The sequence below is a fragment of the Protopterus annectens genome, chromosome 1.part2 (genome assembly GCF_019279795.1).
Source record: "Protopterus annectens isolate FY-2018-M chromosome 1.part2, PAN1.0, whole genome shotgun sequence".
Lineage (NCBI taxonomy): Eukaryota > Metazoa > Chordata > Ceratodontiformes > Protopteridae > Protopterus > Protopterus annectens.
In genome coordinates this window covers 397,963,255-397,986,861 of record NC_056727.1, presented here as the reverse complement: position 1 = coordinate 397,986,861, position 23,607 = coordinate 397,963,255, and the positions used below count along the sequence as shown (strand labels likewise).

Genomic DNA, 23,607 nt, shown 5'->3' with positions numbered 1-23,607 from the left:
CTTCCAGAATAAGGAAGAGTATAAATTGACAATTATATATTTACTTGCAGAGAATAAAGGCCTTCTGCAAGTCCGATCAACTTTTTGTTTCATGTTCTAAGCACTTTTTAGGGAAACCTGTAGGAAAGGTCTCTGTTGCTCATTAGATTTCTCAGTGTATACTCTTGGCATATTCAACCAAAGGAAAGTCTCCATCAGGTCAAGTTAAGACGCTTTCTGCTATGTCTTTGGTTACTTCACCTGCCTTTTGGTCCAGAGTTTCCTTGGATGACATTTGTTGTGCGGCTACCTGAGTATCTTCACATACTTTCCTCTCCCATTACAAGTTAGATTGTCTCTCCAGAAGTAGGGCATCCTTTTGGCTCCGCCATGGTATGGAATATCCTTCCATGAGGGCCTTCCAGGTGTTTGGTAGTTAGGGACACTGTCCCACTGGTTGAAGAGCAAACGAAGACAACTTCAGATAAAGAAGTTGTGTACTCATCATAACACTCCATCTGAGTTGTTGCTCTTCATTTGTCTTCAACCGTCCTTCCCTCCTTCCCCCTGCCTTATATGGGCTGTGTGGTGGTCTGACTGGAAAAGACATGGCCCTTTCTTTGGCATAAATGGTCATTTCGTATGGTACTATCTGGGTTGTTGTGCCAAGGGCTAAGACATTGTGTCAGGTTGGGTTGCTATGGTGGGCAGCAAACTCGATCTGAAGGGAGGAAGGAGACAGGGGTGTTATGGGTAGGGGAGGAGCTTGGAGCTCTGATCCAATGCCGGAGAAATGCATCCAAGTCAGATCCGTCCCAGATCCGTGTCCCGTAGGTTAAAGACAAATGAAGAGCAACAACTCAGATGGAATGTTATAGTGAGTGCATAACTTCTTTTTTATCTACTACATTGCCCTCTATGTCTAGGACTGAGAACAACAATTTTAATTTTTTTCAGTTAGAAGCCCCTTTACCAGTGAGTGCGGACCATCGAAAGAGCCACTTAAAGAGCAGGGGAAGAAAGGGTACATTCTGTATTCGAACACAGGTGGAACCATGAGCACGAGGAGACTGCATCAAATGAATTAATTTTTAATATATAATTTTTTGTCTTAAGTGATTAACAGATTTGTGTATTGAACAAGGGTCTTCCCTTTGTACTTATAAAAAAATCTGAATTAAGTGAGGTCTTAACAGACCTGTGAGTTTTTGCGAAAAATGTTTATCACTAATGCATCTTAACACTCTAATGATTTTAATAATTTTATGAACCTGAGCAACTTCACCCCAATTACCCATCATTTTATTGAAGCTTTTGTGGGCATTTGTGAAGAAGAGATGCATTCTTCCCTGACAACTAAACATAAACCTTCTTTCTATAATTTAACACCTTAACAAGTTACCGCATTACTAGAGTTAAGATCTGCCCCCCACCTTGAGATACAACCATCAGATAAAGGTGGGAGAATAGTAATTATGGATAAGCAGTTCTACTTTGAACAGATATATTCCATGTTGAATGAAGTCAAGACTTATAAGAACATTGCTGGACATTTGGTTAAATGTCAAAACTCCACAGCAATGCAGAAAAGAAAGCCAATAAAGGTCCATACACCTGTAGGCAAAGACAAAGCCAAGCCAAACCAATATGGTATAAAGTTTAATACAAAATATCCACACAAAATAAGTGCTTCCGTTTCACCCACGGAAACTTCATCTTTTGGTTAAAGCCATTATTGATAGTTACATGTGTTAGTCTGCAACCTACATATGACTGGCCAGATTAGTGAGTAACTACATGAATATTTTCATATTGAACATCCCATCTTTCCACTATATGGCTTACCTAAGGTACATAAGGACCCTGTATGACCACCTATGTGTCTTGTATGCAGCCGCTGTTGGGTCACAGAATCTCTATCAATCTTTGTAGAGAAGACACTTAAACCTGCACTCAATAAGGCAGTGACAGTACTTAAAGATACTAAGTCTTTCTCAGAGGAGCTTTTTTCTTGGTATGATCACTATAATGGGAATTACAGCTATGTTTTTGTCAAATTAGATGTAGCTTCACTGTTTACAGTGATATCCAATGATTGGGGCATTGATTGATTGAGGCGATTCCTTGGTAACAATACTGACTGGCCAGTGAGTATGGTCAATTTGCTATGTGAATTAATCGAACTTGTACTTGAAAATAATATCTTTGTTTTCAACATTGACTTTTATATCCAGCAGACAGAAGTTGCGATGGGCACAGCATTTGCCAACACGTATGCCACCTTGGCCCTTGCATGCTGGAACAGGAGAATATATTACATAATAATGGATGTTCTGTAGTCCTATCTCACTTTCATTCTTACACATGGGTTCGGAGCCAATCCTCGGCTCCGACTCAGACTTTTTACAAGCTGTAAGTCTTCTAGTTAGCTTCTGGCTAGGTAGTTATCCCATGGTGCACCAGTACAATCCCCAGATCTTGTTTGCCACGTCGACGAGTTCCACTCTGCTTCTTCTTGGCCATGGCTAAGTCTAATACATTTTGCTAATTTTTTTACAATATTTTGCTGTTTTTCGTATTTATTCTTATAGCTGTTATTAAAGTCGTTTTGTAGTTTCATAGTTTTCAAGTTACTTGAGTTCTTTCGGTTTTAAGTATTTCTGAGAACAATTGGCTGTTGGCCTTATCGTTCTCTTTGGTGTCCTGTGTGCAGTTGTGTCATATAATTATATATCCCTAGTTTCAGATATTGTTGATATTAGTGCTTGTAGGCACTTTTGCGCGTAGTTTAGACTGTGTGTGCATTAGTTCATATTAGATAAAGTTTCTCAGTATTCTTAGAGTAAAATAAATAGTTTTGCTTGCGGGGCTCCGCTTATTGGATTTGCAGTTAGAACGGGTTTTTTTACCTTCGTTCTCTTGTTTTCCATTATTAGAGATTGTTTTTCTTCTCTGGTGTGTGTACGATTCTTACCTTTCTAGGTCCGTTTTCGTTAGAGGACCTAGGTTTTTTCCCTTATTTCTCTACAAGGGCTAGGCCCATTTAAGTTAGAAGACCTAGTCCTCCTACTTTCCCTTTCTTCTCTGTGTGTCTGATTGCAATCTTCTGTGAGATGTCTAAGGAGGTCAAGGATCATAAGCCACCTCACATAAGATGTCTATAATGGATGGTCACAATAACTGCGTATACAGTCTTGGGGCCATCCACTTACAGGAAACATGCCTATTTTGTCACTCATTTAGTGCCAGGGTATTGCAGGAGAAAAAATTAAACTCATACTAAAAGGTCTCATTAAGCCCTCTTGAGGAAGATCTGGCTAGCTCTTCCTCCTCTGCTAAGTCTCATGGATGTAAAAAGGATAAATCTAAATCTTCTAAGAGGCCCTCCCCGGCACCGGCTGGTGCATTGGTGCCGCCTCTCAAAATTTCTAAATCTGACAAACCTTGCTGCCTCCCCGGTTCCACTGAGTTCGGAACCGATCAAGGGTTCTACTACAACTACTGTTGCTACAGTGTTGGCACCAGGTAGTTCGGAGCCGACCACTGATAGTAGACATCGGAGCCAGTCTATGGATCCTTTACCGGTCTCCCCTACACTAAAGTCACCTATATTACAGAGATCCCGTTCTCCCACACTGTCTTCCAGAAGCTTATCAGAAGAAGATGTGGAGAGAGTAGTGCTGAGACTCCTGAAGTCATCTGCGTTACCAAAAATGTTGTTGGCTCCAACCCAGTCGGTTCTGGGGCCACTTGAGTCCGTTACCCCTTCTGTGATTCCTCCGAGCCATGCTGGTCTTTCGGAGCCAGAGTGTTTGGTACCACTGGTGGAACCCTCTGTTCCAGCTCCCCTTGAGGTTGTTTTGGAGCCGAGTTCCACTCCAACACACTCGGTGCTGTCCATGGTGTCTAGGAGCCAAAGCTCCCCGGTCGGCTCCGACAGGGACGCCTGGAACCGAACCTCTTCGGTTCCCAGCCTTCCTCTCGGCATGTCGGCTAGGGTGAGCTTGGACCCTACATTTGTCTCTGAGCCAATGGCTCTGGAACCAATGGCATCCTCGGTCTCCTTGGAGCTGGGGAGGTCTTCGGAGCGACAGAGTTCGGCATTCGAGATGATGAGGAGTGTGCTGTCCCGATCATCAGCTTCTACCAGGGGTACCAACACTCTTCTCCCTAGGGCACCTACTTCTGTCTCAGCATCTACTCCCTCTCTGGAGAGCAGAGACCCGCAGCCTGAGGAGCCACCGGCTGGTGGCCCAGATTGTTCCAAGACATCCCCAGAATATCCTTCCGAGGAGCCCCCATGGAAGAGAACATGCAAGAGGAAGCATGTAGACTCCCAGGATGAGTCTTTTACCTTGGACACCAACCTCGAGGAGTCAGAAGGGTCCCCCAAGTCATCCTCTGATGATGTCTCCTTTGTAGACATCCTGGAGATCCTTAAGCAGAGGTGCGGCTTGACCCATTGTCACCCCTTCTGATGAGGAGTCGGTGTACCTGTAGGCTTTTGGGTCTCAACCTTCAGCCTCTTGGGTGTCTCCAACTTTTGACAAACTGTTAGTCTGAAGGTGTGGGATACTCCTGATGCTGTGGAGCCAGTCCCCAGGAGACCAAATAAATTTCTATCAGCTCCCAAGGAGAAGGAATTTTTGTCAAAGGGTGTTCCCGTAGATGCCATGGTGGTGGCAGCGGCCACTAAGGAGGAGCTAGCGGAGATTTCTTCTGTCCATCCACCGAATAAAGAATCTCGAACGATGGACAGATGCGGGAAGCGTATCTTTTCATCAGCGGCATTTACTCTTAGATCGCTGAACTACCTTACAAACTTCACGAGGCTTCAGAGAGATGATCTTAAGGAGTGTCTTCCCAGTTGTCCACCTTGAACTCTATTGTCAACTCGTCCATGAGGCTCATCTCTTATGCAGCGGATGGAGCGAGCAGAGCAGTGGGTTCAGGAATTTCCCTAAGGCATTATTAGCTTGTGTAATTTTGTGGAACAGTTCAAGTCTACCTTTACCAATGCCCCCTTTGACGGTTCCTCATTGTTTGGATCTAAGGTAAAGGACACATTCACCTGGTGCAAGCAAGAAGGGAAAACACTCTGCCGTGGGAGTACATTTTACCGTCCGCTCTAGACCATATCTTAAGGGTCAGAAAGGTGGTAAAATGTGGTTCAAGAAGTCCCAGAGGTTTTCCAGGATGCACAGTGTGACTCCTCCTTCAGAGGCAGAGGAGGAGGAAATGGTAGATGTTGCCCTAAAGGCAGGGAGAACCGCAAAACCAGGGAGGCCATGATTTGTTTCAGGGCCGGACCTACCAGTGCTCCTGATGTGGGGCCCGACTGCTTCTCTGGAGCCGGTCGGGGGTCGCATTTCTTTGTATCCGGAAGCCTGGCTAAGTATCACTCAAGACAGGTGGGTACAAAGAATTATCACCAGAGGTTACTCCATACCCTTTTCTCTGCCACCTCATGTTCCCAGGAGGATCCCGGATGTTCCACCCAATCACAGGGATCAAGCAGCTGTGGAGGTCAACAAGTTGCTGGAAAAAAGTCATTCAAACCATTCCTTCAGACCAAATAGGATTCGGAACCTACTCCAGATTCTTTTTAGTGCCAAAACGTACAGAGGACTGGAGGCCCATCTTGGATCTCAGCAAATTAAACAAATCTGTAAAGAAGGACAAGTTCCAGATGGTGACACTGCAGTCTATACTCCCGTTACTAGGGCAAGACACTTGGATGTGCTCAGTAGACCTCCAAGACGCTTACCACCACATAAAAATGGACAGGTCATCGAGGAGTCATCTACGCTTCTGGCTGGGAGCCAGTCACTACCAGTTTCGTGCTCTGCCCGTTGGTCTCACCACAGCCCCCAGGGTGTTCACCAAGTGTATGGCAGTAGTGACAGCTCACCTGAGACGTTGAGGATTCCAGGTGTTTCTGTATCTGGATGACTGTCTCCTGACCGCCTCCACAAGGCATCTACTTCTTCAGACCAGGAAAACTACTATTCAACTTTGTGTCCAGTTGGGGGTTACTATCAACTGGGAAAAATCTGCCTTATTGTCTCCTCAATTTGTGATTTTTATAGGCGCAGAAATAGACACAGTAGCCATGTTGGCTTCAAATTCACCGTCTTCTCCCCCTCCGAAATGTCAAGGCCAAGACTGTTTTGAAGCTTCTAGGGACCATGGCTTCTACCATACTACTAGTGCCGCTAGCCAGACTACACATACGGATTCTTCAATGGCTCCTGTCATCCCAGTGGTCCTTTCAACAACTACCCTTAACTCATCACATTCTGCTGACAGACTCTTGCAAGAAGAACCTCATTTGGTGGACTCAACCCAATCAGTTAACCACGGGCACTCCATTTGTCCCTCGCCAACCCGTTGCCACTGTGACCACAGATACCTCACAGATGGGGGGGGGCATTATCTAGGTAGGACTGTCCAAGGCCCATGGCAAGATCACGAGCCTCACCTGCATATCAATGTTCTAGAGATGAGTGTGGTGCTCCTGGCATTGCAAGCACTTCACGACCTTCTTCCTCTTGGGACGATTGCAATACAATCAGACAACATGTCGATAGTATGGTATAGCAATAAACAAGGCGGAACCAGCTCATACCCACTATGTCGAGAGGCCATTCGAGTTTGGAAATGGGCGATATCTTCCCAGCACTTTCTGGTGGTGAAGCACATCCCAGGGACAACCAACGTGATAGCCGACAAACTCAGTCGGGCAATTTTGATGCCTCACGAATGGTCTTTGAAGCAGGAAATAGCGGAGCAGATTTTCCGTAGATGGGGACAGCCTTGCGATCTCTTTGCCAGCCCAGTCAATGCCAAATGCAGCAGCTATTTCTCGCTCACCCCCCCCCCCCCCAGAAGGGGAGTCACTGAGAGACCCACTTGTTCAAAGTTGGCCTCTGGGTCTCCTTTATGCTTTCCCTCCCTTTCCTCTCATATCCACGGTGATTCAGAAAGCGAAACAGCTGAGAAGCAAACGGATCCTCATTACTCCTTACTGGCCTCGACAGGTTTGGTTCTCCTTTCTCGGGCCTCACCTCCTAAGATGATCCATGGATTCTGGACTCAGTGCCAGACCTCTTGACGCACATGTCAAGCTCGCTTCACCCCACCCTATACACCCTCAATTTGACAGCTTGGCTGCTCCAGTTCCATCCCTAGTCAGGCTTCACAACTCTTCACTCTCTGTGACTCATATCCTTACGTCCTCTCATAAACCTTCCACTAGGAAATTATATTAGAGTAAATGGAGGAGGTTCTCTGTCTGGGCAGAGAAAAAGAATGTTGACCCTTATACCGCTTCCATTCCGATGGTTTTGGAATTTTTGTCTGAACTTTTCCACCAGGGATCTGCGGCTGCCACAATCAGGGTTCAATTGGCAGTGATTTCTAATTTTCATCTAGGCCTACAAGATTCTAATCTGATGTCACATAGGTTGTGCAAGACCTTCCTCAAAGGTGCCACTTTGTTAAGACCACCCTTTCAGGAACTGGTTGCTTCATGGGACTTGAATTTTGTGCTATCCAAATTAACATGTCCACCTTTTGAGCCTTCTCATTCGTCGCCTTTGAAATTTCTGTCTTGGAAAATTTTGTTTCTGGTGGCAATCACATCTGCTAGACGAGTGTCAGAGTTACAAGCACTGTCTGTCAACCCCCCTTATCTGATATTTCACAAAGACAGAGCATCTCTTCATACTAATCCATCCTTCATCCACAAGGTCTGTTCCCATAACACTTTGAACCAATCCATAGAACGTCCGGTGTTCTTCCCTAATCATTCCAAAGCAGCAGAATACAGGTTTCATCAGTTGGATGTTCAGACAATTATGTTTTTATTTGCACCGGACTAAGGAATTCAGGAAGTCAGACCAATTATTTATTTCCTTCTCCGACTCCAGATTAGGTCTACCAGTTTCCAAAGTGACCCCCTCTAATTGGATCTCTAGCTGTATAGCTTACATTTACATTTCTGATGGTAAGCCTTTACCTTTCAAAATTAAGGCTAATTCTACGAGATCTGTCTGCCTCTGCAGCCTTTCTAGCCAGGGTCCAACCTGATAATATCTGTGCAGCAGCAACTTGGGCTACCCCTCACATATTTATTACTCATTACAATTTGGATTTAACCTCCAGGGTTAGAGCATCCTTTGGTTCCACGGTACTCAGGATTATTTTTCCTTGAGCCACCCAAGAATAAGGTGCTAGGGACGCTGTCCCATGTGCAAGAAGGCCTCTGGCTAACGAAGTTTGCAGATGACTGCAAACTAGGAGCCATAGTCAAGTCCCCAAATGATGTGGACATCCTACAGAAGGGCCTCACTGAGACAGATGCCTGGTGTCTGAGCCATGGCCTCAAGCTCAGTGCCAAAAAGTGCAGTGTCATCCCCTTTGGTAAAAACTCTGTACCATGAACTAACACACAGGCAGCAGTCTACTTAACACTGAATGCATGATAAAGAAACCTTGGGACCCAGGTGGACAGTAGTCTCTCCTTTGATAGTCACATCACCACAGTAGTCAGGAAGTCCTTCTACATGGCTCACCTCATCATAAAAGGGTTCTCATCCAGGAAAAAAGAGGTCATTGTTCCCCTCTACTCATCACTTATTAAACCCATTGTAGAGTACAACGCCCCTTTTGGAATGTACCTCACAAGACATCTGCAGCAGCTGGAATGGCCACAGAAGGGATTACTGGCCTCAAACAAATGCCCTACACTGACCGCCTCAAAAAACTCCAGCTTTAACTCCGTAGCATATTGCCTACTCCGAGTTGATCTCTGCCTAACATATAAAGCTATGTCAAACCTAGAGCTGTTTGACATGCTACACCTAAAGAAATCCCAGTCCCTCCGAGCTACATGCTCTAGGGACCTAAATCTTGTCACCACAATAAACAGGACATGCTGGAGGGATAGATTCCTGTCCCAGAGACTTCCTATACTATGGAACAAGCTACCCATCTATGTCAAGCAAAATTCTTCATCAGCACTCTTCAAGAAAAATCTTGATGAGTGGATGGGAAATAGGAAATACACCCCGGGGATCACTTCTGTCTCTCTGCTGGACATTGGCACAGGAAAATAACTCTCTTGGGTGGCATAAGCTATGGAACCTTGCTGGCTAGGCTTACGTAGGCCCTTGGGCCGATAGCCAAGTACGTACCAATGATCCTATAAGAATGAAGGCGAGCTAGGACTACAGAACATAAAGAAGTTATGTACTCACCATAACATTCCATGATTGTAGTCCATCTCGCCCTTCATTCTTACGAACCCACCCACCTGCCCCCATCCTGGAACTATCTGGAGACGGAAAAATATTGCTATTATCATTTACTGGAGACCTTTTATTATTGGGTTCTTTCTATATGGTTATTATTATTTCTCTGAGTTAGCAGCAAACAAGATCTTGGGATTGTACTGGTGCACCATGGGATACCTACCTAGCCACGAGCCAGCTAGAAGACTTTGAGCTTGTAAAAAGGCCAAAGATCGGCTCCGAACCCATGTGTAAGAATGAAGGGTGAGATGGACTACAAACATGGAACGTTATGGTGAGTACAAAACGTCTTTTTTTGTGGAGACTGTCCTGTTCTACAGGCGATTTGTGGATGATACCTTTCTTGTATGAAACAGACACAGAACACAGCTTGAACAGTTTTCTTGATTTTTTACACGACAACTGATTTTTTGAAGTTTAGTTATTGCCTTTCTCATGAGAGTATAGACTTGATGTTGCACTTGATAAGGGAGCACTGGGACATTGCCACACTCGCGTCTACAGGAAACCTTGTAAGAGGAATACCCTGTTACGCAGAACCAGCATGCATCCTGGACATATTACTAGAAATGATATGAAGGGATATTAACTGTGGATAATGAGGTTACATGACGATGACAACGACCTGGTTCCAGCTTTTGGACTTCTTAAGAATGAATTTCTAGTTCGCGGATATAAATTACATGAGGTTCATAGGTTCATAAATTCATACTACAGACTAACTGCCCTTGTGGGCCATTTTAAGTCTAGCCAATTACCCCAAGTGAGAATCAAACCCTGAACCTTGTGTCTGTAAGGTAAGCACCTAAACCCTTAAGCCCCCTGCACCTTGTGTCTGTAAGGTAAGCACCTAAACCCTTAAGCCTTGGCTTAAGGGTTTAGGTGCTTACCTTACAGACACAAGGTGCAGGCTTTGATTCTCAGTTGGGGTAATTGGCTAGACTTAAAATGGCCCACAAGGAGAGATTGAACAGTGCATGAATGAGGTAGTTCGTATGAGGGGTAGTGAGGGAAGACCCTATTTTTCTGAGACATCCAGGAATGATAATGTTGGAGATGTTACTTCTGCTGGTACCTGACATAAGAATAGGGTTTACCTCACCTATTGAAGTGATGTGAACATAGTATGTAATATTTTGGAAAAAATTTGGTCTATTTTGCAAGCTGACCATGACAACGGAAAGGTTATCGATTCTCTTAGGTTTTGTTTTAGGAATAACCTTTCCTTTAAACAACAGTTATGCTATTGGAATAACATAACAGAGAATGCAAACTCTGAAAAGGGACTTCTAAATGCCGCATTTGCAGAGCATGCAAATATATTCTAACAAACACCTCATTTCTGCAACCCAGTACTGGTTTTATGATTGAGATAGACTTTTATGCTGACTGTAAGAGGAAAGATCTGGTTTAATATGAAGACTGTACTGTCTGTATAGATATATATGTTTGCAAAATGAATTGCATGCTAAAAGAAAAGGGTTATGGAGCATATAAATGATATAAATAAAATAAAAGTAACCAATGCCTGGCCAAGCATGTAATAGAATGAGGTAATGATCACTCATTCAAGTTTTTCATACTGGAGCTGACTTAATGTCTGGGGTGGAGATCAGAATAATATAACAGAATGCCATGAGCTACATTGGTTACTACGTTTACATGCACACCTTCCACCAGGATTGAATGGTAGAATTTCATTGAAGCCAGTGTTGAAATCCCACCCCCTATGTCATTGAATTACACTTTTGGGGGCTTGGTTCATAGTGAACACTTGACTGGTTGGATTAATTTGAGTCAGTAGTCAGCTGTCTGCATGTGTTATAGTGACTGGACCTGTTAGATTTTTAAATGCTCTTCCAGTGATTTTTATATGGTCTGAAGATGCAGATTGAGTATCTGTGAAAGCACTTACCTTTTATTTTACTTTTTCTGTTTTATTAAAGTTTATAGTTTATTTTCAGCCGTGTTGATCAGTGTTTTCTTTTCTTAGAGCATTTTATTTTGTATTACTGTGACCTTCATCGAGTAGCTTTGAGTTTTGTTTTTTTATTATTTGGACAGGACCAAAGCAGTTAAAGTCCAAACAATTTTTTGTGGCCTTTGCCAGTAACAACCAAGGAAATCCTATCAGCAGACAGACCATTTCAAAGTGGATTTCCAGCTGTATTGCCTTTTGTTACCAACAACATGGAAAGCAACTTCCACTACATGTCAGATCTCATTCTACCAGGACTACTGCTATCACTAGTGCTTTTCTTAGAGGGATTCCCACCAGGAAAATTTTAGAGGCTGCCACTTAGTCCTTTTTCTGCACCTTTACCAAATATGCATTCTTCTTCTCTCTAAAATTAGGACAGGATTTGCTTCTGTTTAATCCTTTTTCTTCCAGACTCCCCTTTCTCTGCTTTGGGAGTCCTCCTGTATAGTGAATACTGCAATAGTGAAACAAAGTGAACAGAGTGCAGTTGTGTCTACTTACCATAAATGTAGATGTTTGAGTGTCTTCACTATTGCAGTACATCTTCCCACCCTCGCCCTCTTCACTGTGTAAGGTTGGGGTGGGCATCCCTGTCTTGTGTCTCTCTTTTCTTCCCAATTAGGTCTTTAGGGTACCTTCCTGTATACTCTGATCACCTTTGGGTGCCTTGTGCTCCAGGCCTGGATCTTCATCTTGGAGGGCTCCTCCTTTTTTGTGGAGGCAAGAAAGACCTGTAACATGGTGCTGGCTGATGACCCTTATACCCAAATATCATGACATGAGGTGCAGGGTGTCCACCAGTACAGAAGGAGGGAGTTAAATCTCTGGTACTCGGGCCAGTCAACAGCTACTACAGTAAGAATAACCCCATTAATTACTGTAACAATGAAGACACTTGAACAAGAGGTTGGAGTAATGGTAAAGATGTTTGCCTCACAGACACAAGGTGCAAGGTTTGACTGTCAGTGATGTGTAGCTAGACTTATAAAGGCCCCAGTGGCCATTAGCCTAATGTAAGTCTATGATCCCTGCATTTATGGTAAGTACACACAACCGTATTACAAGCTTGATAGGAAAACAAGATTACTTTATGCCCATCAAATGATATACAAGAACCTGTGTTTGCCAAGATTATATATCTCTTGGTCTGAAGGAGATATGGGCCTTAAAATTGTCTACACATATAGGTCAGTCATTGTGAGATTGCATACATATTTATTGACATCATTAGATCCAGACATAGTTTAAAATGTGAACAAAATACTGCAAGACCTCTGTACTTTAGGCAGAAATCTTTAGGAAAAAGCAGGCATGGAAATAAAATTCTGTGGATAAAAAAACAGGTGACAGCAAAATGAAAAAAAGAAAAGATAAATGGAAAGTGCATTATTATAACAAGAAGTATAGATATCTGCTAGAACAGCCACATGTTGATCAAGAGTTGATATATACAAGTGACTCAGGCAAGGTGAATTTAAACCAAAAGATGAAAGGCTAATTTAGGCAGTCCAAGATAGTGGACTGCCTACTTGATGGCTCATGAAATCCATAGATGAGACTTGAAACAGTTAACATCTTGTTGCAGGTTGTGATAAACTGGAATGAGGGTTTGTATATTGAAAGAAATAATGCAGAAAGGTTGTTATACTGGAGGCTGTGTGAACATTACAACACAGAGGTAGCTGAGAGACATTGTATATGTGACTTGCAAAGGATTATCAAAAATGAAGTAATGACCACATATCATCCTATACCAGCAGCTAAGAATGTAGAAGCAAAGAGATCAGATATTGTAGTTCAAGGAAAAAAAGAGAGAAACAACATAGATTATCGAAATTGCTACACCTAATGACTATAGCATGTGTAATGTGCCCACTCTGGGCCAGCATCAAGGAGTGTGAATCCCCACCACTGACACTGGAGAGAGATGTCCACCTGGAACACAAATGGAAACACTCAGTATTTCTAGATGCAGACCTGTCTGCATCAAGCACAATTTCCCTTAAGCACACACAGGGCACACACTCAGCCCGGGGTCTGGGTGCCTGTCTCTCCCTCCAGGTCTCCAGTAGACTCCCTACTGGTACAGCTGAAGGGTTAGGTCCTCAGCAGAGTGTCCAAGACAAGTCCAGCACCCTGTCTGTGAAAGCAGTGCATTGTCTCTCTACCCTAAGTAGCTGACACGCACACACTTTGAGATTTAATTTTCACACACACACACACACACCTCTAGGAAAGGCTGGCACACACTACCCGCTCTACCAACCTTGCCCAGACAATAAGGTAGATTCACTGCCACTAGTCAATCACTGTAAGACTCTTAAAAGGGTAGCTAGCTATGATGAATGAAGTCGATATTAATGCAAATGGTAATGTCAGCCAAACAGCAAGGCTCTCAGGAGTGGCCAGAGGTATCACCAAATAAATATATGCAAATACCCTCAAAACTTAAATATTTTTCTAAAAAGACCAGCCACAATAAGAAGTTTAAATATATTTAATAATAAATAATAATAGAACATGAAAACACTAAATATCTACTTTCATTAAACACCAGAGTTTCATTCACAGGTAATATTAAAAAGAACACAGATGGAAAGTTTCACACAGTATAGAAAAACAGTATTTAGTTGGTTTCACTATCTGTTCTTTATTGACTAGAATAATTACTGTTCCTACTTACTGAATAGAGCAAGGCAAGATGGGTGAGTGGTCTTTGTTGTCAGATCCAAGACAGAATACAGAATGCTGCTGAGTCTCCTCTATTATTAAAACATTATTTCTGTACAGAATGACATCACATACATCTGGTCATCTTTGTTTCCCACACTATCCCCCATCACTAGAAGCTGCGGGGGATTTAGCACCTATGCGTTACCATACACACAGACCTTTGGTCAAATGTGGTGCAGCTGCTGGAAGTCATAAAAACATGCCACTCTTCCTACGAGAGCTACAACCTATTCTCTATCACAGACGTTGCGTCTCTGACAATTCAGAATGTGGGATAATATCTTTATGGCTTCACCCATAAAGTAATTTAATTTCAAGAATTTTTTACAAAGTCAGGTAGGTTAAGTTTAACCTGTTGACTTCCAGTATATGATGTTACAATGTATACATTTAAACAGTTACAATAATACATGTGCATCTCTTTTCCCTCCAGCAGGGCACACTGTTGATACATTTTAACACAAGTAAACCTCACAAATGCATTTTCATGACAAGTATCTGTACAAATCAGTTTGCTATACAAATGACATATAATCATCATCTTCTTTCGGCTGTTCCCGTTAGGGGTCGCCACAGCGGATCACCTATTTCCATTTCTTCCTGTCACACCAACCACCTGCATGTCCTCTCTCACCACATTCATAAACCTTATCTTAGGCCTTCCTCTTTTCCTGTTACCTGGTAGCTTCATCCTTAGCATCTTTTTTCCAATATACTCAGCATCCCTCCTCAGCACATGTCCAAACCAAACGTAATCTTGCCTCTCTGGCTTTGTCTCCAAACCTTCCAACCTGGGCTGACCATCTAATATACTTATTCCTAATCCTGTCCACCCTCGTCACACCCAGTACAAATCTTAACATCTTTAACTCTACCACATCCAGCTCAAACTCCTGCCTTTTTGTCAATGCCACTGTCTCCAACCCATATAACATAGCTGGTCTCACTACCCTCTTGTAGACCTTCCCTTTCACTCTTACAGGTACTCGTCTATCACAAATCACTCCTGACACTTCTCCACCCACTCCATCCTGCCTGTACTCTCTTCTTCACCTCTCTTCCACACTCACCGTTACTCTGAACTATTGACTCCAAGTATTTAAACTCATCCACCTTCGCCACCTCTACTCCTTGCATCCTCACCATTCCTCTATCCTCCCTCTCATTCACACACATATATTCTGTATTAGTCCTGCTGACCTTAATTCCTCTTCACTCTAGAGCATAACTCCATCTCTCCAGGGTCTCCTCCACCTGCTCCCCACTCTCACTACAGATCACAGTGTCATCTGCAAACATCATAGTCCATGGGGACTCCTGTCTGATCTCGTCTGTCAACCTGTCCATCACCATTGTAAATAAGAAAGGGCTCAGAGCTGATCCTTGATGTAACCCCACCTCTACCTTAAATGCATCCATCCCTCCCACCGCAGACCTCACCGCTGTCACACTACCCTCGTACATATCCTGTACCACTCTTACATACTTCTCTGACACTCCTGACTTCCTCATACAATACCACAACTCCTCTCTAGGCACCCTGTCATATGCTTTCTCTAAGTCTACAAAAACACAATGCAACTCCTTCTGACATTCTCTGTACTTCTCCATCAACACTCTCAGAGCAAACATCGCATCTGTAGTGCTCTTTCCCAGCATGAAACCACACTGCTGTTCACTAATCATCACGTCCCTTCTTAACCCAGCTTCCACTACTCTTTTCCATAACTTCATGCTGTGACTGATCAATTTAGTCCCTCTATAGTTACTACAGCTCTGCACATCACCCTTATTCTTAAAAATCGGTACCAAAACACTTTTTCTCCTTTCCACAGGCATCCTCTCACTTTCTAAGATTTCATTAAACAATCTTTTCACCTAAACACCTCCATGCTTCCACAGGTATGTCATCTCACCCAACAGCCTTTCCATTCTTCATTCTCTTCATAGCTATCCTTACTTCCTCCTTGCTAATCCATTGTACTTCATGATTCACTATCCCTACATCATCCAACCTTCTCTCCCTCTCATTCTCTTCATTCATCAACCCCTCAAAGTACACTTTCCATCTCCTCAACACACTCTCCTCGCTTGTGAGCATGTTTCCCTCATTATCCTTTATCACCTTTACCTGCTGCACATCTTTCCTAGCTCGGTCTCTCTGTCTAACCAATCGGTACAGGTCCTTTTCTCCCTCCTTAGTGTCCAACCTTTCATACAACTCTTCATATGCCTTATCCTTAGCCTTCGCCACCTCTCTCTTTGCCATGCACCTCATCTCCTTATACTCCTGTCTACTTTCTTCATCTCTCTGACAATCCCACTTCTTCTTTGCCAACCTCTTTGCCTGTATACTCTTCTGTACTTCCTCATTCCACCACCATGTCTCCTTGTCGTCCTTCCTCTGTCCCGATGTGATACCAAGCACCTTTCTAGCCATCTCCCTTACTAGCTCTGCTGTAGTTACCCAGCTATTTGGTAACTCTTCACTGCCACCCAGTGCCTGTCTTAACTCATCCCTGAACTCCACCTCACAATTACCCTTTTTCAATTTCCACCATTTGATCCTTGGTGCTGCCCTCACACTCCTCCTCCTCTTCCTGATCACCAACGTCATCCTACAAACCACCATCCTATGCTGCCTAACTACACTTTCTTCGGTCACCACTTTACAGTCTCCAATCTCCTTCAAACTGGCCCTCCTACATAAGATATAATCCACCTGTGTGCATCTTCAAATGACATATAATAATTTACTAAATTCCAGCTAGCTGTGCTGGCATATGCTGCAAATCTACTGCCATATTTCTCCTGGTATGGCTGGCAGTAACTGGTATCATCACAGCATGTTACAGACTGAAAGACATCAATATGTAAAACATCAAGACTTGCAAGCAGAAACTAGAGCAGTGTGGAAAAGCCTATGCAGATAGTTCTAGTTGTAGTAGGTACAACTAGGCTAATAAAAGAATCTTCCAATATATTTAGATTTGCTGCCAATACAAGTATCCTCTTATGAACGTCAGAAAGTGTAAATTCTGATCACATTGTGGGTGCTGAGAAAAGAGTGCTCTTATCAATGTCAAAGACTGAAGCAAAACTGATTTCATGAACTTCGTTTAAGAATGGGGTCCAATTCCATTTAAGGTTTGTAAGAAAAATCTAAGCCTTTGGAGAAATTAAATGACCCAAAATTCACAGTTGCACGTTAGAAGCATTTTTTAAGGGGACAAGCTTCTTAATCCAATCAGTCTGAGGAAATGACATTCTCTGAGCTCCAAATTTTGGACTTAATTCGCCTTAATCACACTTAGTTTCTCAGAGTTTCAGGACTCGCAATATTGGGTCTCGAACATACAATGAGAACCCAATAAAGAAAGATGATTGTGTTATTTTTCTGAGGTGTGTAAACACTGGAGCCAAACATTTGGCAAATACACTGTGGGCTGTGGCTAGCCCTAATGACAGAGCTGAAAATTTAAAGTGATACTGATCTGTGTAAAGCACAAGGTACTTCTTGTACGATGGCTTTCTTGGGAGTTGCAAATAAGTGCTGTCTACGTCTTTTGTTTGCAGTGTACAACCCATCGTGTTTATGTGGCAGAAATGCATCCAGTGTTGCTGTCCTGAATCTGTGCGCATGTGTTTGTGTGTGCACATGCACACGCAGATGTGTTCATGTCTGGTAAATCTAATACTGGCTTTATGGTGTTGTCATTATTGAGAACCAGAATTGTCCTGTAATAGAAACCTTGAGCCCACTGAATGGGACGTATCTACAGTATTGCCTTCTTATCCCATACACAATTCATCAAGATTATTTCTGTTACCTGCTGTGATGACGTGTGGAATTTAATGAGATTGTGGCTTCTGTGTGAAATTATAAACTTAAGGTACTACTTATAGCACTCCTTTCTCTGTGGTTATTGAATGGACACTGTAGGTGCAGTATGTAGTCACTCAGATCATCTGTGCTGGCATTTCCAACTTCATCCTGACACTGAGGTAGCTAGAAATTGCTTTCCTCTATCCTACTTCTGGCACCAAGGTTGCTGGACAGGTGTAGATGTTTAAAACAGAGTAGTGAGCACATGGTAACCCTTTCTAAAAGATTACTTTGTTTTTTCTAACTTTGCATCATCTACAGTATCATAAGCTAGCTGTCCAAGAAGCATATCTCGAGTGGCTGTTGCATCTCAGAGTTCACTTTTAACATAGACACAAGTGTTTTGTCATAACAGCGCCTGATATGGCCAACATAGATGAGGTGTCCACAGCATCATAAGCACATTTATCAGCCACAAATTTGAGCTCCTCTTTATTTCTGATGCAAGACTCAAGTAGGTTCTACAAAGTGACCTCTCTGTAGCCCAGGATGGAGCTGTAAGAAGTCGTCATCTGGGTTATATTAGAACCCTTGTGTCCAATTTACCTGATGTACGTGCACTTTTGCCATAGCTATCCATCAATCTTGATCTTATGTCAGATGATAAGGTAGCTAGTGGTGTGGATTTTCAAGCATGAGAAGAACAGAAGGAGATGAATATGATTAAAGACTCTTAAGCTATTGACATGAACCTACTTTTCTGTAGGTGCCTTATAAAACTAGTCTGCTTTTATAGTATCTGGAGCCTCATAGATTTTGACTGTTTGCTTTATTTGTATCTTGTAATGCTGTGGAATAGAGGAGGGATCATCCACTTTTGTGTCTGACTCTATAATCATTTCTATCTATATTGAAGTATAGAGATCTATATCAGTATAGCGATATCTATATAGAGATGTATAGAAATGCATATGTGTATATGTATATATTGGTATCTATGCATATGTATCTATGAGGGATTTTATGTTAGCCATTTAAAGAACTGTCTCATAGAATAGATAGTCTCCATAAAAGTGTGTTTCTGGGACGAGACAATCAAAAATAGGTATTTTCATGATCTAACTCTGGGTATGTTGGGGAGTCAAGTTTCCCATGTACAAGTTCTTCTCTTCATTGGAGGAGAAGGGCGAAGGGCTTCTGCATTTCCTTTTGTTATTAGTGTTGTTGCTTCACAACAAAAGATTCTATGGTTCGATTCTAGTCTGTGGTGCATTCTGTGTGGAGTATGCATGCCCTCCTTGTGTTCATGTGAGTTTCCTCCAGCTGCTCCGTTTTCCTCCAAGATTCTCTGACTTACCAACTTTTTCTCTGCCACTTTCCCTTCTTTCTCCCTCCCTGTCTCTTTCTCTTCCAGTCTGGGAGTAAGTTACTCAAGATTTTGCAGGTTTTGTTATGTCTCATATTAGATTTAGGCCTATCGAGCAAGTAATACGCGAGGAGTTAGACTTACAGATGTAGAGCATCTCTAGTAGGGCCGGGTCCGATACTGCCTTGTAGGCTTGACACAGATAACCTCTGAGCAGTCTATATGATGCCGAGTATAGAGTGATCATGATTTGAGCCTGTCTACATAGGACAGGTATTGGGAGGCCATAGATTCTCTTTGTGAGGTATTTCTGTGGCCTTTCTAGTTGGTGCAGGTGTTTGGAGAGGTTCTACTCAATTATAGGCCTAATGAGGTAGGAGTACAGAGAGGTAATAACCTCCTATTTTCTGGATGCAATCCCTTTACTTATGAGATGAACCAAGTAAAATGCTTTTCGGGCCACTGCCACCACATGATGGTCGAATGTGAGATTCTTGTCAATCTGAGTGCCTAGGTCTCTCACCACAGGTTGTGTGCTTAGGGGGTTGCCATTCATGTGGTAATCAGTAGGGGCCATGTTTTTGCCGAATGGTATGATGATACATTTTTTTTGTGTTTAACTTAAGGCCATGACTTTGGCACCAGTTATTTGTAGCTGTGAGACATTCTTACAGTATGTTAACATCATTTGGGGATTCAGTGACACCACCCAACTTAATCATCCGCAAACTTGGTCAGCCACAGGCCTTTGTCTTTGCCTGGACCTCTGAGAAGTAGATGCCAAATAGTAGGGGTCTCAGGACAGATCACTGGGGAACAGAAAGTTCCCCAGGGATCTGTCCCCAGAAAATTCTGCTGGATTCAGCAGGACAAACCAAAAATCTTGCTGGTGACTCCCTTTTGGCCAAAATAGCATTGGTTCCCTCATTTTCTGTGTTTAGCCAAGGGCAGTCATCACAAGTTATCTCATAGGGTGGATCTTCTCACACAAGACAAGGGATCTCTCGTACACCAACACCTGTCAACTCTACATTTGACACTGTGGGTGATAAGCTTCTAATTCCATTCAGGCACTTCTTTTCAGAGGACATGCATAGGGTTCTGCAAGAGGCTAGTAAATCCTACTTATCAAAATGGACAAAGTTTTCCATCTGATGTCTTCCTTGAATGTACCTCTGGTTTTATCTTGATCTGCTGAAGGCTGGGTTAGCTTATTTCTCTGTGAAAGCTAATCAGTCTGCCATTTCTGCTTGTCTGCCTTTGTCTGTTCCTTTGGCCTCTAAATTGGAGGTTAAACTCTTCCTTAAAGCTGTCTTTCACATCAGACTTCCCAGGATGCCCATTTCTCCTCCTTGAGATCTCAATTTTCTCTTGGAAAACTCACTGTGGCTCCATTTGAACCTGCGGCTACAGCTTCCCCTGCAACACTGTACTTGGAAGACTGTTATTAGCCATCACTTCAGCCAGGAGGGTCTCTGAACTGCAGGCCTTGATGCCCCCCTTCCTGGTTTTCCATAATTATAGGGTTTCCTTGCATACTAACCCTTCTTTTATGTCCAAGGTTGTGAGTGAGTTATCACTTAACCAATCTATTCTTTTGCTCACTTTTTTCCTCTGTCCGCAATCATCTAGTGAGACAGTTCTACACACCTTGGATGTGCATACACAACTCAGATTTTACTTGGATAAAACTAAGGCTGTCAGGAAATCTGATCAGCTTTTGTGTTTCTTTTCATCCAAGGGCTCTGGGAATACCTGTTTTCAAGCAGACTATTTACACTTGAATTTCTAAGGCTATTTCCTTTTGTTATGTTTTTCATGGTAAGAGTCTTTCTACTCCTGTTAAGGTACATTCTACGAGAGCTGTGACTTCTTCATGTGCTTTTTTTCAAAAGTTTGGATACGACCACCATCTTGGAAGCAGCTACATGGTCTTCTGTTAATACCTTCACTAAATATGATAAACTGGATGGCATCTCCAAATCTAGAGCTGTTTTTTTTCTAGAGCCATTCTCCATGGCTTTTTAGAAAGCACCTCTGCTCCTTCCCCCTCCCTTTCTTCTTCATGAGCTTTGATACTCTCTCTCTTGTTAAGAATACTGCAACATAGGAATAGAAGTACATAGAATAGTTGTGTAAAATCTTACCATAACAATAGACGTCCTCCTCTTCTATGTTGCAGTATTCTATCCCCTCCCACCTTCCCCCTGTTTTTTCTCTTTTTCCCCTGGATGTATGTTTACCTCCTTTGTTCCCTAGGCTGATGTTCTTACTGGGACTTTCAGTTCTGAGGATTGTACATGTGGACATCACTTTTATGGCCTAAGCTGGTTGCTGGGCTACATGTGACATCTCACGTATCTTGCAGTGGTTAAAGTTTTTTGTATACTGGCCGAACGTCAGTTCACCTTTGGCAGTGAACCCCTCGAGTTAAGAATACTGCAACATAAAAGAGAAGGACATCTATGGTTATGGTAAGATTGTATACAACTATTCTATGTAAACACACACACACACACATATATATACATTCCCAGAGGTAGTTCTGTCTAAATTCCCTATATTCCTAAATAAGGTGGTCTCTTAAATGTTTGTGTGAGAAACTGTACAAGTTCAGATATTTTAGTGTTTCATAATTTAAAATGTTCACATACTTGGGTGCCTTTGATATACCTCCTCTGTACTCTTTCCAGTTTACTCATGCTTGTTTTCTTATAATGTTTCTATATTGTTATTCCATACTCGTTTAGATCTAATGTAACTAACAAGTAATGCTTTCATCATTTCTGATTTTCTAGACGTTATAAATCTTTTTATACAACCTATAATTTTATAACCATCATTAACCAATTGGTTGCTGTGATTAGAAAAACTCAAACCTGGATCTACCCATATATCCAGGACCTTAAATGAATCTACAGTTTCAGTCACTATGTGCTGTTTTAAATATTAACCTTTTAGTCTGTCTCTTAAATCTTGTATGCTTAGTTTTTTTGAATATATCAGCATATTATTCTCCTATGCCCAAATGGTCAATTTAGTCAAGTTCTTCTGCAGATATGCCCTGTCTGTAACATATGTAAATGTAATCAGTTTACCCTTTTCAAGTCATCTGCATACAAACTGTAGAACACCTTAGATGAAAAAGATAGATCTGAAAGATCCAACCTAAACAAGTATGGGCCTAGGATAGAGCCCTGTGGGCCACTTTGATGGTAACCTAGAATTTCACTTGTCCAGTTGCTGTATAATGCTTGCCATGTCCTGTTTGTAAGCCATGCAGGTGTCCATCTTAAGATACATCACTGTCTAGTTGCTTTAATTTATTCATCAGTATTTTATATATGGTCCTGTCAAATTAAGTTGTTTATAATTTATATCAAGTGTTTATACTTGATGGGTTGTATTTCTGACTGAAGGTGCTGGCTTTGTGAACAAAGCATTTCTTTTGCACATTGCTCGTGATCATGCACAGAAAAGACCCCTCAATGTTCATGCACAGCTTATTTAGTTAACTTACTATGGCAGATTACCCATTAAGTTTTAAAAATCTGTTAGACATGTTGGAAGAGTTTCCTTGAAATATTTGCATTAATATTGCATTGGCAACTGTGGCTGCCAAGAAGTGTGTTGGATTGTTGCCCATTGGAAAGACTTGATGCCAGCCAGCATTTTTTTGGAAGGCTGGTGCAAGCTCTGCATAAATTTCCTAAAGAAGCAATGGTAAGTTCTGATCATTTATTTTTTTTCTCGTCAAATATGTATAATTATTAATGTGTTTGGTTCAAATGATAGTAAATAAAAGATTAACAAAACGCATCAACTGAGTGATGTTTCTCATCCAAACCACCAGAAGGTGCATTTGGTGATTGTGACACTTTGGTGTGGAGAACATATGGTACACATATTGCTTAATGGCAAACGGATGATAATAGTGGGAATTGGGGGTGGGTAGTTCAGATCTCATCTGGCAAATAAAGCAACAGAAAAAGAAAGCAACAGACGTTAAAGGATGTCTCTTAAGAGGATATTCAAAAACATATAATGTGGTGCATTCTGCAAAATTCAATTTGAATTCTTTAAATTCTTGCAAAATGATGCTGTTGAGTGGTGGTTCATATTTATTTTATATTTATATAAAGGTCCATTTACATTCAGTCCAAAAAAAAAAGTGCAATGTGAATAGTGCTCACATAGTCTATCACTTGCATGTGTCTTATGCTGTTTAATGTTCAGGAGCTTGTAAGCTAAGCTCCTTGTATATATGGGCCAAAAGCTGCCAGATGTATAGGCTGGCTGTTCAGGCTGGTTTTGAAAGGGACATAGGTACAGATGTCAAATTGCTAGCCCTTGTTGGCTAATAAGGAAAGTAAATAAGTTCTAGAAAAGTATTAACTGACAAATTGTG

At 42.2% G+C, this 23,607-nt stretch overlaps 1 protein-coding gene across 4 annotated transcripts in view; it reads left to right on the top strand.

Annotated features, from left to right (window-relative positions):
• PAK5 (p21 (RAC1) activated kinase 5) overlaps window positions 1–23,607 on the top strand; it is a 2,555,323-nt gene that overhangs the window by 2,252,851 nt on the left and 278,865 nt on the right. The window lies entirely within an intron of this gene.